General features: G+C 36.8%; 1 protein-coding gene across 16 annotated transcripts in view; it reads right to left on the bottom strand.

Moving 5' to 3' along the window:
- Positions 1–17,500, bottom strand: part of LOC144958343 (uncharacterized) — a 280,562-nt gene that overhangs the window by 191,861 nt on the left and 71,201 nt on the right. For 10 of the 16 annotated variants that reach the window (XM_078890263.1, XM_078890273.1, XM_078890272.1 and 7 more), the window contains exons 1-2: positions 13,532–14,086; positions 6,668–6,811 (exon numbers count right to left, since the gene is read on the bottom strand). The gene's annotated coding sequence lies outside the window, so the exon portion shown is untranslated. Of the gene's footprint in view, positions 1–6,667; positions 6,812–10,243; positions 10,638–13,531; positions 14,087–17,500 lie in introns of those variants that run through there. The other 6 variants (XM_078890268.1, XM_078890267.1, XM_078890266.1 and 3 more) reach the window with 3 other exon arrangements.

The following is a 17,500-nucleotide window of genomic DNA, read 5'->3' as shown; positions in this document are numbered from 1 at the left end:
GAAAAAAAATAATGAGGCTCCAGGATTCGAGAAATGCGATGTGATTAATATATATATATATATATATATATATATATATATATATATATATATATATATATATATATATATATATATATATAGGGAGGGAGGGAGAGAGAGAGAGAGAGCGAGAGAGAGAGGGGGGAGGGAGAGAGAGAGAGAGAGAGAGAGAGAGAGAAAGAGAGAGAGAGGAAATGTGCTCCAAGGCGCTACACAAACAGAATAGGTCACTCAAAAGACAAATACTTTTACTACTCAAAAGCCTGCCAAATTATAAATATGTTTTTAACATTACGAACCTGGGGGGGGGGGGCGTTTTTTTTTTTTCAAGTATCTTTATCTAATTCATTCCATACTTTTGGGGCCACCACCAGAATAAAATATGTTTTGAGAAAGATTTCTAGACCAGAAATATCTAGTTAAATACTAAAATGATATCCTGGTTCTATTTTTTTTTAAAAAATCTAACTTGAGTGAGGTTTAACTCCCTCAATCCTAGAGACTTTTGCTAATTTTCAAAATTGGAAAAAAATGTATTAAAATGAACATGTACATATATAGTTTTATGCAACTATAATTAACATGCAAAAACTAAAGACATTAGCTTTGATACTAGATACGCCTATAATTTGTCTCAGAAAAATGTAATAAACAGGCATGGGGTAAAAGTAAGCCGGGTAAACTACGGATATAGTCGGTGTTAGGGTTGAGTGCGTTAACTCTCTCCTTACCAGCCATTTTCAGGATTTTCCCCCAGAACTTCACACCCAACTAACACATAAATATATTTTTTATCACTCCAACACAATAGCAGGAAGTTCTAGTGATAAATAATTTCTTTAGTAAAACATGCTCTACAACACACTGTTCATTTTCTTTAAATTGTATGATGTACAAGAGAAATTTGAATAAGAAAGATGTTGGTTGTATCGTAACGAATGTTACGATTTCACTATAGTTGGTAAGGAGAGGGTTAATGCTTGTAAATCTGAAGTCACAAATTATTATTGTAAACTTGATTTGATATCATTACGCGTTAATATTTATGGGGAAGTGTAGAACGATATTATAAGATTCTTACTCTCCTGCTTTTTGGAATTCCGGTCGTGTTCCCAACCGCTGCATGCACCAGCTTAAGAGTACGCGTTGGGAACAAAGTTCGAACTCCAAAACGCATGAGTGTAAGAAATCGTTTATTCTACCCCTCAATCGATTCTGATTTCGTCATCTGTGAGTTATAGAGATATATCCAAAAACATTCAAATAATACTTCTTTTAAAAGAATCTCAGATTTTTAGTGAAATTTACACTTGATAATCTGACGTCACAAACTATTAAACCAAAAAATATATTTTTTTGAGAAAGATTTCTAGACTAGAAATATCTAGTTAAATATTTAAATGATATCCTACTTCTTTTTTTTTAAAGTCTAACTTGAGTGAAATTCAATGCTTGAAAAATCCGAAGTCACAAATTATGATTGTAAACATGATATTAATACGCGTTACTATTTATTAGGGAGAGGGTGGAATAATAGAGTTTCCAACACTGTCCCATCCCAGCTATATTATTCGATTTTTAATAAGCCTCTCCTCCGATCACGGTCACCGTCACCCAGGTAGAGTTAAAGTTCACAGACACGGAGACGCGGGTTCGATCGATTTTTTTCATGACATGCCGACTGCAGACGTATCCCTCTATCCCTTTGTCTGGAACCGGGCCTCCATGTGTGTGTGTGTGTGTGTGTGTGTGTGTGCGTGTGTGTGTGTGAGTGTGTATGTGTGTGTGTTTTGACAACACACTAATACTGTGTATTTTGAGTGCACGCGTGCGGGTGTGTGTGTGTGTGTGTGTGTGTGTGTGTGTGTTATCAACACAGTGATACTTTTGTGTTTGTTGTTTGCTTTGTTTTTGTTGTTTTTTGTCTTTTGTTTGTTTTGTTTTTTGCTTTGTTTTATTTTATTGAGAGTGTGATTGTGTGTGAGTGTTCATATCATTGAACAATTCTTCTGTTGTGCCAACACACGATAAATTATGTGTGTAATGAAAGGATATATTGGAAATTAGATCTGAAAATCCATTCATACTATTTATTGGTGTTGAAAATGAATGCAAGAGGAAAGTGTGAAAGGGGGGGGGGGGAGTAGAGCGAGGGAGAGAGAGAGAGAGAGAGAGAGAGAGAGAGAGAGAGAGAGAGAGAGAGGGAGAGAGACATGTATATATACATAATATAGGTAACATTAGGGAAATGAACAAGATGGAAGATAGAAATCTCTTAGAAAGAGAATATATATAATATGATAGATTTTATGCTTAAATTATCAATTTATTGTTGTGTTTTATTTGCATTGTAAAGCGCCTCTGAGCACATTGTGGATCTAGGCGCTATATAAATTCATTCATTCATTCATTCATTCATTCATTCATTCATTCATTCATTCATTCATTCATTCAAAGAGAAAGCATTGGAAAAGTGCGACAACAAAATTAAAAGTGAAAGATAATCCTTATGACGAAATGTGTGTAGTAACGTGTTGTCATGAAATATGACACAGTAGTTGTAGTGTTTTACATCATTCAATAAATGTTACAGTGAGTGACATAATCAGTCGGATGGTGAAAGGTTTGAACTGAGATCTTGTCAAGTTTAGTTAGAAGGTCAATTATTGTAAAAAATAAGTTCTTGTCATAAATGATTAAATCAACCTCTTGTGTACATGTTCGGGAAATAGCAAAGTTTAATTTCACTTCGAAATATTTTTTACAGCTAGTCAAGTTGAAAAACCATGAAATTTGAGAAAAAGTTGCTGGATACCTTTCCCAAACATCTACCATAACTTCATGAAAAATCACCCGATTTACTTCAAATAAAGATTAAAATACTCTGGGGGGCACATTCTTTCAGAAAATGAAAAAAAAATACATATTTAAAAAAATGCAAATCTAAAATTTTCACCTTCCGACGGATAATGTCATGCCCTGACACAAATAAGTAATCAAAATAACGTGTATACAACAATAATATAACTGGCTATTTGCTCGTAGTATGACAATCTCCTTCTTCGGATCGGACGGTCCTGTGTTCTGTGTTCCGATTCCAGCTCTGAGAGACCAATAATATTTAAGTCCTTGGAAGAGGCTCTGCTCTTTACTCACTTTCTCTCACCGTACTCAGATGTATAAAATATTATTAGTACATGGCCGTAAAGAACGTTCTTGTGTATGTCGGGAGAAAGAAATATATAACATCGCCTAACAGACGTCATGCCTCGTTCTACATGTTAAAGTGTTTGCTAGGGATACCTTGTAAAGCGTTTTAAGCAAGTTTAGTGAACATTGCTCTATATAAAAGCTTTTTTAAAATTTAGTTGTATCGCAGTACTTTTTTCAGAATAATTGAACATTTTTGTTGTGTCATGACCTTTGACACAACACCCCCATCACCGTGACAGCCACCCTACCCCACCCAACTCTTACACCTCCGAATAACCATAGTTACAATTATTTCTCTGTGATTAGCATTCCTGAATAATATGTAGGTAATATTATCATTATTATTGCCATTATTAGGTCACTAAACAGTAGTAATAATAAGAGGGGTGTGTGTGGGGGGAGGGGGGGGAGGGAGTTAGGGAAGCTGCTGGTAGCATATTATAGAATACAAGCAATACTGAGATTGAGTAAATCAGAAATACGATGTACAGTAAAATACCATTATCCCGCATTGTCCGAGGATGTAAACTTTTTCTGTCATGACCGATTTTTTGGGATGGTTTTTTCTTCTTTTTTTCTTGTATTTTTATTTCTTGCTTTGGCACCTTTCATATATCTACACTTGTTCAGATCTAGTAGTAGTAGTAGTAGTGGTAGTAGTAGTAGTAGTAGTAGTAGTAGTAGTAGTAGTAGTAGTAGTAGTAGTAGTAGTAGTAGTAGTAGCACGATCTGACCGATAAACAGAAGGTCTGAGGTTCGATCCCCAGTCGAGGTAGAATGATTTTTGGGATGGGTTTTTTTCTTGTATTTTTCTTTCTTGCTTTGTCTGGGACCTCCATCCACACTTGTTCAGTTCTTTATCTCACAGCAGTGCCTACTCCTTAATCTTAATCTGTCACGTGGACATATAATATAGATATATTATGATAATGTCCAAAATGTGAGTTGAAATTGAGACTACAAAGGTCAGTCAATTACTGTGTATGTTTGTTTGGGTTTGTTTTTTTGTTGGGTTTTATTTTTTGTGTGTTTACTTTTTAAAATTTTTTTTTTTGGTTTGTTTTATTTTATTTTTTGTTTTTTTTTGTTTTTTGTTTGTTTCTTTCTTTGGGAGGGGGGGGGGGAAAGGTTGTTATTTTGTTTCTTGTCTGTTTGTTTGTTTTTTAAAGTTATAATTTTTGTTTCGTTTTTAGATGTCTTCTGCTGTCTCTTTCTTTATCTGTTGCTTTTTTATATCTATTTTTTTTTTAGAATTATTTGGTTTATTTTATTTTATTTTTTCTATCAAAACCTTTCCCGTGTTACTGGTTAAAAGAACATTAGCCACAACTGTTACACACTCAGCCCGTGTCGTTTTCCGTTGCCATTAGCCTCACGAGTGGAACGTTATGTAACGTTCTAATGAAGTTTTCTGGTTTCTCTCCTGCATACTCGCACGCATTTTTCCCCTACCGTTAGTTTTTTTTTTTTTTTTTTTTTTTTTTTTTTGGGGGGGGGGGGGGGGGGGTTTAATCACTTTTCTTTTTTTTTCTTTTCTTTTTTTTTTTTGTCTCCATCGTTATATTCTCGTTTCGAACTGATCTATTTGGAACCAGAAAGATTCACATATTATTACATTGAGACATTGTGCTTTTTCTGTCCATGTAACCTTTCGTCCATTTATCAATCTATTTATCAATCTTTTCATCAATCCATTATCCATCCATCCATCCATCCCACAACCCACCCATCCACCCGTCCCTCCATCCATCCATCCATCCATCCATCCATCTATTCATCCATCTATACATCCACCCACCATCAACCCATAATCTATCCATCCATCCAACCACCCACCAATCATTCGTCCATCCATCCATCCATCTATTCATCCATCTATTCATCCATCCATCCATTCACCCATGCACACATCCATCCATCCAACCACCCATCCATCAATCCATCCATCCATCCATCCATCCATTCACCCATGCACCCATCCATCCTCCATCCATCCACTCACCCATCCATCCAAACATACATGATCCATCCACAAAACCCACCCATCCATTCATCTATCCATCCATATATCAATGCATATATACTCACCCATCCAATCATCATTCCATTCCCACTAAACCAATTCATCCATCCAACCATGTATCCATCCAACCATGTATCCATCCATCCATCCAGTCATCCATCCATCCATCCATGTATCTATCTATCCATCCATCCATCCATCAATCCATCCATACACCCATACTCCTGTCCCTTCTATAAATCACTACTACATAAACCAATGCGAACCACAAACTACGTGATATTACATATCAAACCCATGATAATACATCGTACTCATGTGATACGCTATGATTTCCCCCTTAACGATCCCAGAGCAACTGTCTTGTCCAGTTAACTAGATGGATGAGTCACGGTGGGTGGGAGCGGGGGTGGGAAGGGGGGGGGGGGGGGTCATACAGATATCACGTTGGCTTTTGTTGGGATACTATAGGTATGCGGATGACGTAATGGGTCGATATAATGATGGTCTTGGTAATGGTGGTGGCGGTGGTGGTAGTGGTAGTGGTAGTGGTAGTAGTTGTGGTGATAGTAGTAGTGGTAGTAGTAGTAGTAGTAGTAGTAGTAGTAGTAGTAGTAGTAGTAGTAGTAGAAGTAGTAGTAGTAGTAGTAGCAGTAGTAGTAGTAGTGAGTAGAGTAGTAGTAGTAGTAGTGTAGTAGTAGTAGTGTGGTGGGTGGGGGTGTGGTGGTAGTGGTAGTAGTAGTAGTAGTAGTTAGTAGTAGTAGTAGTTAGTAAGTAGTAGTAGTAGTAGTAGTAGTAGTAGTAGTAGTAGTAGTAGTAGTAGTAGTAGTAGTAGTAGTAGTAGTAGTAGTAGTAGTAGTAGTAGTAGTAGTAGTAGTAGTAGTAGTAGTGTAGTAGTAGTAGTAGTAGTAGTAGTAGTAGTAGTAGTAGTAGATAGTAGTAATAGTAGTGATGTAGTAAGTAGTAGTAGTGTAGTAGTAGTAGTAGTAGTAGTGTAGTAGTAGTAGTAGTAGTAGTAGTAGTAGTAGTAGTAGTAGTAGTAGTAGAGTAGCAACAACAGTTATGGTTGTAGTAGCTGCAGTTATGGTGTTGGTGGTGTTGGTATAAGTGATTGCAGTACGATAGAGAGAAGGAAAGAGATAATGAAAGATTGAAATTAGTAAAGAAAGGGATGCAGAGATCAATAATAAGTAATGCTGATAGGAAAAAGGAGGGGGGGGGGGGGGCATAAGAATGAAAGAAAACGGAGAGAACTTGAATGAAAGCGGTAACTATAATCATAAAAGAAGAGCGAGGAAGAACACAAAAAAGGGGAAAAAAGGAGAGGGAAACGATTGACAACAAAAAATAAGAAGAGAGAAACGAAAATAAATAATAAAATAGAAAATGTTTTTAAAACAGTGTACGAACCTGCCAATGGTAGTTCCCAAACGTACACAACAAACTCCGATCGAATGAGTCACCGTGAATCAGAAAGAGAAACAAAAACTCCAGAAAAATGTATGAATGTCAAACTGGTCTAGTGTAGTGAATAGCTGGCACTGAGGGGATGATCTGTGGGGCAGAAAAAAGGCAAACAACATTAATCTTGTGTTAGAAAAAACTCTTGGGGATGATGAGTCAGTGATTGAATGAACAAAATGAATAATGTTCTCCGTCTCTCTTCTCTTCTCTCTCTCTCTCTCTCTCTCTCTCTCTCTCTCTCTCGCTCTCTCTCTCTCTCTCTCTTTTTTTTTCTCAACTCTCTCTCTCTCTCTCTCTCTTTTTTTTTTCTCAACTCTCTCTCTCTCTTTTTTTTTCTCAACTCTCTCTCTCTCTCTCTCTTTTTTTTTCTCAACTCTCTCTCTCTCTCTCTCTCTCTCTCTCTCTCTCTCTCTCTCTCTCTCTCTCTTCTCTTTCTTTCTCTCCCTTCTATCTATTTTATTTTATCAATCACATTCTATATGTGACTATACGTTGGTCTCTCTATCTGTCCTTATCTATCCATCTATCTCTATGGGCCTCTCTCTCTCTCTCTCTCTCTCTCTCTCTCTCTCTCTCGTTCACCTCTCTAATTATCCATCTATCTATTTATAAGCCTTTCCATCTGTTAGTTGAGTCTATCTACCTCTCTTATAATATAGATCTATGCCTATCTCCTTTTATTCTTATAATCATTATTATCATCCTGATCTAATTAAATTATCTTTCATTGCTATCTTCATTAATATTTTTTAGCAGCAGGTAACAAAATCATATTTATCATCATAATTATCATCATCACAACCACCACCACCACCATCACCGCGATCACCATCATCATCATCATCATCATCATCATCATCATCATCATCATCATCATCATCATCATCATCATCATTATCACCATCTCCACCAACACCACCATCATCATCATAATCATTAACAACATCATCATCCTCAACATCATCATCATCCTCAACATCATCATCATCACCATCATCAGCATCATCATCACCATCATAGCCACCACTATCATCATCACTACAACAATAAAACATAATTGTGATTTTCATTTTCATTATTTATTTTTTATCTTTAATTTCAATTTATTTTTTTTTTTTTAAATCGTAATTGTTGAGAGAGCATCCACTTCACCAGCCACATGTTTCCAAATTCAAAGGGAGTTAATTACGATCCAGGCGCCAATTACACACCACTACACAATTGAATTGAATTGATGTGTGTAGACAGAGTAAATAATCTACAGTGTGTGGAAATGTCTGTGATATCATTAACACATACTTTTATGAATGCACACAATTATGCACAGACATTAACCTAAAATTAATACACACATGCACAAAGACGCACCACAACTTTCTCTCTCTCTCTCTCTCTCTCTCTCTCTCTCTCTCTCTCTCTCTCTCTCTCTCTCTCTCTCTCTCTCTCTCTCTTCTCTCTCATCTATCTTCTATCTTTCTCTCCTATCTATCTATCTATCTATCTATCTATCTATCTATCTATCTATCTCTCTCTCTCTCTCTCTATCTATCATCTATCTATCTTATCTATCTATCTATCTATCTATCTATCATCTATCATATCTATCTATCTATCTATCTATCTATCTATCTATCTATCTATCTATCTATCTATCTATCTATCTATCTATCTATCTATCTATCTATCTATCTATCTATTATCTATCTATCTATCTATCTATCTATCTATCTATCTATCTATCTATCTATCTATCTATCTATTATCTATCTATCTATCTATCTATCTATCTATCTATCTATCTATCTATCTATCTATCTATCTATCTATCTATCTATCTATATCTATCTATCTATCTATCTATCTATCTATCTTATCTATCTATCTATCTATCTATCTATCTATCTATCTATCTATCTATCTATCTTCTATTTCTATCTCATCTATCTACTCTCTCTCTCTCTCTCTCTCTCTCTCTATCTATCTATCTATCTATCTATCTATCTATCTATCTATCTATCTATCTATCTATCTATCTATCTATCTATCTATCTATCTATCTATCTATCTATCTATCAATCTATCTATCTATCTATCTATCTATCTATCTATCACTCCCTCTATCTCTCTCTATCTATCTATCTATCTCTCTCACACACACACACAAACACACACACGGACACACAATCTATCATCTATCTATCTATCTATCTATCTCTCTCTCTTTCTCTCTCTCTCTCCCTCTCTCTCTCTCTCTCTCTCTCTCTCACACACACACACACACACAAATACACATACGCACACACAACAAATACAAAACACAAAGTAGGTTATAGGTTACGGTTAAAAACAGATACGATATTATGTATAAGAATCTTTTGATATCAACCCCCCCCCTCTCTCTCTCTCTCTCTCTCTCTCTCTCTCTCTCTCTGTGTGTGTGTGTGTGTGTGTGTGTGTGTGTGTGTGTGTCTTTCTCCATTCAACCCACCAACCCAACCGGCCTTCACAAATATAATACATACTATGCAAAATAGCATTGTAAAATTATATTTAAATCGATTTTTAAAGGTCTAATGCAATGGCACGTAAGTCCCAGGTTCGACTTCTGTAGCCCCTTAAAATTTGATCCTTGGAAAAAGCTTTTTATTCACATTCTAAAATGAGTAGATACTTGGGGGTAACAGTTGTCAGATTTACATTCAAGGCGGCATTGCTGTAATTCCTTATTGTTTTATTGTGAAAACGTTAGATGTATAGGGAATGAGATTAGCGGAAGAGTAGCGTCCCTTGCATGGACGTCACCCATAGTCTGTGACGTCACCGGCGGAAAAGTTATTAGAGAGAGAACGTCATGTTGGTTGTGCGCATGCGTCTCTCGTCCTCTGAGAAACGGAGAAAGAAGAAACGTATGATGTCAATAGAAATCACCCTAGTTGTTAAAAGTGAGCAATCGGGGGTGAGGTTAATGACAAAGACTATTAGGTTAATAATAAGGTGAAAAAAAAAACCAATATGAATAAGATAAGATATACTGAGTGGGTTGGTGGGTTGAATGGAAAGAGAGAGAGAGAGAGAGAGAGAGAGAGAGAGAGAGAGGAGAGAGAGAGAGAGAGAGAGAGGAGAGAGAGAGAGAGAAAGAGAGAAAGAATATGCATGAAGGTAGACTCAAACCCGGGACATTACGGGTCACAGGGCTATGCCTTAGCTTAACCCCCCTCCTTACCACTTACAGCAAAATCGTCCTATTTGTTACGACACAATATACTTTTTTTTTTCTCATTCAGATTTATTTTGTACATCACAAACTTTGAAGTATGATCTTTGTTAAATGACTAAGAACATAAAGTTATTTTGTAGAAAGTTTCTTGTTTGAGTTTAAAAATCAAATTTTCTGCTGGGTAAACTTCACCAACTGCCATGTTGGGAAAATACTGAAAATCATGGGTAAGGAAAAAGTTAACCACTCCATCATCTCACCCCTTTGCAGTTATAGAAACAAAAAGTAAACAAATTGTTACTTACATGTTATATCAACTTATTAAGATAATCCCCAATTTGTCAAGTGTTACTGTTGTACGAAGTCTTGGGTTTAGTTATTATAACATTTTGATACGTAAGAAGCCACCATCTTAATCTGTCGATATATTAAGTAAGAGTTGAGTTTGTTGGGTTTAATCTTTTCTTACCAGCCATTTTCAGGATTTTCCCCAAAACCTCACGCCCAAGTAACACAAAAATATATATTTTTATCACTGAAATATAATAGACGTCTATCTAGAAGTAAAGTTATTCCGATGGATAACTTATTTTGCAAAACATGTCAAATCTTTTGATTTGAAAGACATAATCTTGTCTCCACGACTTGTGTAAGGTTAATCGCATCGTTGCCTTCTCGATAGTGTCACAGTGTCACGATAGATGGAGCTTTGTTTACTATGACACTTTGTCAAAATAATTTTGTTTTTTTCCTTTAACACCAACAATAGGAAAATTCGACACATTCGTTACGATACAACCAACATTTTTCTCATTCAAATGTCTTTTGTACATCATAAAATTTAAAGAAAATGAACGGTGTGTTGTCGAGCATGTTTTGCTAAATAAGTTATGCATCGGAATAACTTTACTGCTATTGTGTTTCAGTGATAAAAAATATATTTTTGTGTTACTTGGGCGTGAGGTTTTGGGGAAAATCCTGAAAACGGCTGGTAAGGAGAGAGTTAAGCCTAACAAACTCAACTCTTATTTAATATATCAACAGATTAAGATGGTGTTTCTTACGTATCAAAATGTCATGATAACTAAACCCAAGACTTCCTACAATTCTAACACTTGACAAATTGAGGAGTATCTTAATATGTTGATATAACATGTAAGTAAATATTTTCTGTAAAGTAAAACAAACTTTCTGGCTAAGTCACAAAAAAAATGTTTTATCAGTGAAAGGCATATAATATATATATATATATATATATATATATATATATATATATATATATATATATATATATATATATATATATTATATATATATCGATAGATAGATAATGTGTGTGACCCACTGTGTGTGTAATAGAATAATGTGTGTGAATGTGTGCGTGTGTATGTCTGTGTGTTTAGAAATTATAATAATTACAATATGTAATTATCCGCAGCTGAAAAGCTCATTGTGTCAGACAACAAATGCATTGCACCACTTGAAGCACAATCGTAACGCAAATTTATTTTGATACGATTTACGAATGCATTATAATATATATACGAAAAATAGATAGATTATCGTTATGATAACAGCAAACTGCTATTCTGAATAAGAGCTGGAGTGTTTCTGTTTTGGTTTGGGTTTGTTTTGTTTTTTTTGTCAATAAGAATTTCTATACCGTAAACATGCCCCTATGCAAAACATTCCTAGATATATCTAGTATATTTAGGGTGTCTAGATAGCTCACTTAGTAGCGGGCTTGAGCTTAAATTTGCGCTTTATATAGCGCAATATCCACTAAATGTGCTCAAAGCGCTTTACAGGGGGTCCCTGGTCAACAGCAACATTTAACATGTAGGACGGGACATGACGACTGTTAGGCGATATTACAATTTTTCGGACAAAGACAACGCTGTTAACGGCCATGTACTCATTTTACACCTGAGTAAGGTGAGAGAATGTGAGTAAAGAGCCTTTTCCAAGGACTCAACTATGCACCAAGCGCGAAGCTCGAACCCAGGACCTTCCGATCCGAAAGCGAGTGTCATACCACAAGACCACATAGCCGCATACTTGCAATACAGTGAGACCAGTATCAAGAGGGGATGTTTTTTTTTAAATATTGTTTATTTTTTTATTCCTTTATCCACTAAACAGTGATTGCTTAGCTATGTATAATATCTGGCAAAATGTGAACCATATGCGATAGACCGGCGTCCTGTCCAAAGGGTAGCAATCTTGTGTTACTGTCTGCTCACAGTTGCAATGGGTATGAACTACGGCGCTTAAACTTAAAAAAAAAACAAAGATTTAATTTTGAATAGTTTCCAGACACAGTTCTTGGAATTCTATGCGAATTGTTAAAACTCAAGCTTTGGGCAAGCGAACGTAATCTTGTTTGTGAGATGAGTTTGGAATGCAACTTTGATATTCAAAACCGGATTTTTTTAGTTTCAGTTATAATGATTCATTCAAAATAAATACCTTCAGTGTACTGCCGTAACTTTGGAAAAACAAATGTTTACACTTTGGGCCAGAAAAATGGTCCTTACGAATTATAGGAAATAAATAGTCACATTCGTCACGATACAATGAACATATCCTCTTTTTGTTCAGATTTGTTTTGTACATCACAAAGTTTGAAAAACATCTTTGTTTTTATATATATATATATATATATATATATATATATATATATATATATATATATATATATATATATATAAAAGATCTTTATGCTGTTATGTAAAACTTGTTTTACTGCACACAAAATACATATGTATGGTATGTAGATAGCTACTTATTAGTTATGCGATTAAGTGTAGAGAAATTAAGTATCGTGTGGAGGAAATGTATGACAATTTGGAATTTGCAGGGGGGGTTCTTAAACATTCTCCTAAGAGAGAGAGAGAGAGAGAGAGAGAGAGAGAGAGAGAGAGAGAGAGAGAGAGAGAGAGAGAAAATATATATATATATATATATATATATATATATATATATATATATATATATATATATATAACGAGTATCGTCACTATGATTTTTGGATTCGTGACCATAGAAATCGGAGGACTTCAAATCGGAGGATTTCCAATGTCGTTGTGGTTCGTGACAATGTACTTCTTGTAACATGCCAGCAAATAATAATATTCACACTTCTCCAGTCTGTGCTTCAGAGTAAGAGTATAGTTTTATTATTTAAATTGTTCTTCATAGCCATGAAGCACATACAGCCGGTTAAAAAGGCAATACAAATGTTGACTCCCCTTCATTGCCTATACCAAGGTATTCATTTACACCTGAGTAGAGTCGGTTAATGTTCTCAACGCATCTTACCCAAGGATGCACCACAGGAGTCAAGAGTTTTGAGATCATTGCCGCCCATTATCACTGACAATGGCCACGCCATTTGTTACAAGAAGAGACATCGTACCGTTGCTAAGGCACTAACGTCATAGTTATATACTGGTTTGGGTAGCTAGTTGGTCAGGCTGAAAGAACTCTCATGTAACTGTAACGGTTTATTTCAGGGTAACAAACATATAAATAGGCTAGGATTATAACATATAAATAACTTTTTTTCTTCTTAAATGCATGCATAGACCAACCTGTATGCTTTGATCAAATTTACAAATCCAACGAAATCACGACAAATCAATACAATAACCTGACTTGAGTTCTTGAAATCAAAATTTAACTGCAGGAATTAAATTTAAAAACACCACAGACTAAATTTATTGTGTTATGAAAAAATGACAAAATAATTTTTATCAACTGTCTTTGCAACAATATTATATAATAGACGGATCTAGATACGAATACACAACCGTGGTGTGATATTATATTATCTTCACAAATCGGTTTAGCTCAGTGAAAAAAAGAAAATGAGATGGATAACAAATTACAAGAAATAAGTAGGGATTGTGTGATTTAAGTCGCGCGTTTGTCTGTGCCGATGTGCTGCTAATGCTTCTCGCCGGTAGGATGATGGTGGTGGTGGTGGTGATGATGACGAAGCGAGTGGTATCTAGTGTGTTGTAATCCCGTCGTATTTCTCATAGTCAGTGAGACCAGTAGCCTAGTAAATGGCTGACTGACTGGAAACTGGAAGTGGAAGCAGCAGACAGGCGCTAGACTTGGCAGTAGGAGAGGGAATCGTTAGTGAGTGGTGGTGGGGGGGTGGGGGTGAGTTGGCGCGACCGGCTACGAGTGACTGGCTCTTGAAATGAGAGAGAGAGAGAGAGAGAGAGAGAGAGAGAGAGAGAGTGGGGGGGGGGGGGGGGGGGGGGCAGGATAGATCAAGAATTAATTGAAGTGAACGAATGAAATTGTAACATCCTGATAGGATCGAGAATTAAGTGGATTAAATACTATATGTAATGATCGATTCGAGAGAGAGAGAGAGAGAGAGAGAGAGAGAGAGAGAGATATGCAAGACAAAAGGACGTTTCGGTCCTTAGCCTTCGCCAGTAGGACAGGGAACAAAAGGTTACACAATTAATACACTAGTGACTGATTCCTGAAATGAGATGGGTTGGGGGGGGGGGGGGGGTGGCGGAGGAAAAAAAAGGAGGTGGGGGGTTGAATTGAGAATTGGGAGATAACGTGATAGGATCGAGAGAGAAAAGATATATGATCGATGAGAGAGAGAGATAGATAGATAGAGAGAGAGAGAGAGAGAGAGAGAGAGAGAGAGAGAGAGAGGGGGGGGGGGGCAGGATAGATCGAGAATTAATTGAAGTGAACGAATGAAATTGTAACATCCTGATAGGATCGAGAATTAAGTGGATTAAATACTATATGTAATGATCGATTCGAGAGAGAGAGAGAGAGAGAGAGAGAGAGAGAGAGAGAGAGAGAGAGATGCAAGACAAAAGGACGTTTCGGTCCTTAGCCTTCGCCAGTAGGACAGGGAACAAAAGGTTACACAATTAATACACTAGTGACTGATTCCTGAAATGAGATGGTTGGAGGGGGGGGGGGTGGCGGAGGAAAAAAAAGGGGGGGGGGGGGTGAATTGGGGATTGGGGAGATAACGTGATAGGATCGAGAGAGAAAGATATATGATCGATGAGAGAGAGAGATAGATAGATAGAGAGAGAGAGAGAGAGAGAGAGAGAGAGAGAGAGAGGGGGGGGGGGCAGGATAGATCGAGAATTAATTGAAGTGAACGAATGAAATTGTAACATCCTGATAGGATCGAGAATTAAGTGGATTAAATACATTATGCAATGATCGATGAGAGAGAGAGAGAGAGAGAGCGAGAGAGAGAGAAAGAGAGAGAGATATGCAAGATAAAAGGACGTTTCGGTCCTTAGCCTTCGCCAGTAGGACAGGGAACAAAAGGTTACACAATTAATACACTAGTGACTGATTCCTGAAATGAGATGGTTGGACGGGGGGGGGGGGGGGGGGGGGGGGGGGGGGAGGAAAAAAAAAAAGGAGGTGGGGCGTTGTATTGAGAATTGGGAGATAACGTGATAGGATCGAGAGAGAAAAGATATATGATCGATGAGAGAGAGAGAGAGAGAGGGAGAGAGAGAGGGGGGGGGGGGGGATAGATTGAGAATTGAAGTGAACGAATGGTATGATAACATCGTGATTGGATCGAGAATTAAGTGGATTAAATAGGTAATGACATGATCGATGGGAGAGACTGATGCTCTTCTACCTCTGGGATATAAGGAAGATAAAAGGACGTTTCGGTCCTTAGCCTTCGTCAGTAGGACAACTATGGTTATCATCATCATCATCATTATCATTATCATCACATCATCATCATCATCATCATCATCGTCATCATCATCATCACCATCATCATCATATTCATCGTCATTTGCAGTAGCAGCAACGTCATGATCACCACCATCACCACCACCACCACCACCATCAGCATCACCACCACCACCACCGCTGCCATTACTTTATCATAACAACTTAACACATAACAAGCTAAAACCCTAATTCTGGACAAACAAGCTTGAAACAGATCGATAAGCTCTTTGATCCGATATGTTAATTGACATCATCGGCTTGTGACACTTTTATTCGTCACGATAATGTTGTCAAATGCATTTCCTAATCGATATAATATTCATCACCAAATTATTTGCCCATAATTCACTAGTGGAATACCCACAATATTTGCGTGGAATTTCAGGCCCTTACGAATAGTCATGCATCTGTATTAATCATTATACTACTATACTGTGGAAATGGAATGTACAGAAATATTATTATCGTATGTAAATGAAGGAAAATTATAGTCTGGTTAATACAGTGTAGTGAGAATTATTCATAACCGCGGATAGCAAAAAACAATAACATAGACCCGAGTGACGTCAACTTCATACTATCTATATGACCTAGCAGATTTTCAAAAGAATCGTTTGAGTCAATGGGTGATGCAATTACCTTTGACTTTAAAAAGGTTTGCAAGTTTTTAAAAAATACAAACATGAGCTTTTATATAGCGCAATATCCACTAAAAGTTCTCAAAGCGCTTTACAAGGGGGTCCCTGGCCAACAGCAACACTTAACATGCAGAAAAAAAACATGACGCCTGTTGGGCGATATTATTTTTTTTTCCGACAGAGATGACACTCGAACTCAAATTGGAGTATCCTGGGCTCGATTCCCGCTCTGATCGGCACACAATTAAGTCCTTGGAAAAGGCTCTTCACTCACATTCTCTCACCGTACTCAGTCGTAAAATGAGTACATGGGCAATAACAACATATTCACTGTCGAAAATTTAAAAAAAAATAAAAATAATAAAAAATTGTAATATCGCCTAAAAGGCGTCACGTCTCGTCCTACATATTTAGTGCTGCTGCTGGCTATGATCGATCCCCGTTGCAAAGAGTTTTGATTATTGGATAGTGCGCTATATAACTACTCAAGTTTTTTTTTAATGCACGAGCTGTCTTTGTTTCGTTGAGAGTCTGTGAGCTAATAAATCATGCACAGATTACTAGATTATAAACCAGACATTGAAGGCAGCTAGCACTGGCATTCTCTGGAAAAACCAATATTATTTAAAAATTTGGCCAGAAAATTCGACCTTCAAATATCGATCGATTTAAAAGACCTTCATCTTCGAGAAATTCCAGGTTTGAGAGGGTTGTATTTTTTTTTTTTTTGTTTTGTTTTGTATTTTAGTTTTTTGTTGTTTTTTTTTCTTCCAAGATAAGGGTCACTTAAATCGATCGATATTTGAAGGACGAGTTTTCTGGCCAAATTGTAAAATATGGGTTTTTCTAGAGCAGTGGTTACCCCGTGACCCGTGACCTCAAATGACCTTGGTGAGGGTTGAAACAATGGGGGCGTCATCGGAAACAACTGGACGCCGGATTAGACAGACGGAGAGAGAGAGAGAGAGAGAGAGAGAGAGAGAGAGAGAGAGAGAGGGGGGGGGGTAGAGAGAAAGCGATGATGACTACAGCGATGATAAAGCCGACGACGGCACAGTGACGAATGGAGCTGTCTGTAATCTGATGTCTGTCTGATGCAGCAGCAGGCTGGATTACCAATAATTACAGACCCTTTGTCTAAATGAGTCATTTTCTTTTTTTTTT

This window comes from Berghia stephanieae, chromosome 12 (genome assembly GCF_034508935.2).
Source record: "Berghia stephanieae isolate SIO BIC M18660-M18661 chromosome 12, UCSD_Bste_1.3, whole genome shotgun sequence".
Taxonomy (NCBI): Eukaryota; Metazoa; Mollusca; class Gastropoda; order Nudibranchia; family Aeolidiidae; genus Berghia; species Berghia stephanieae.
This window is presented reverse-complemented; position numbering and strand designations above follow the sequence as displayed.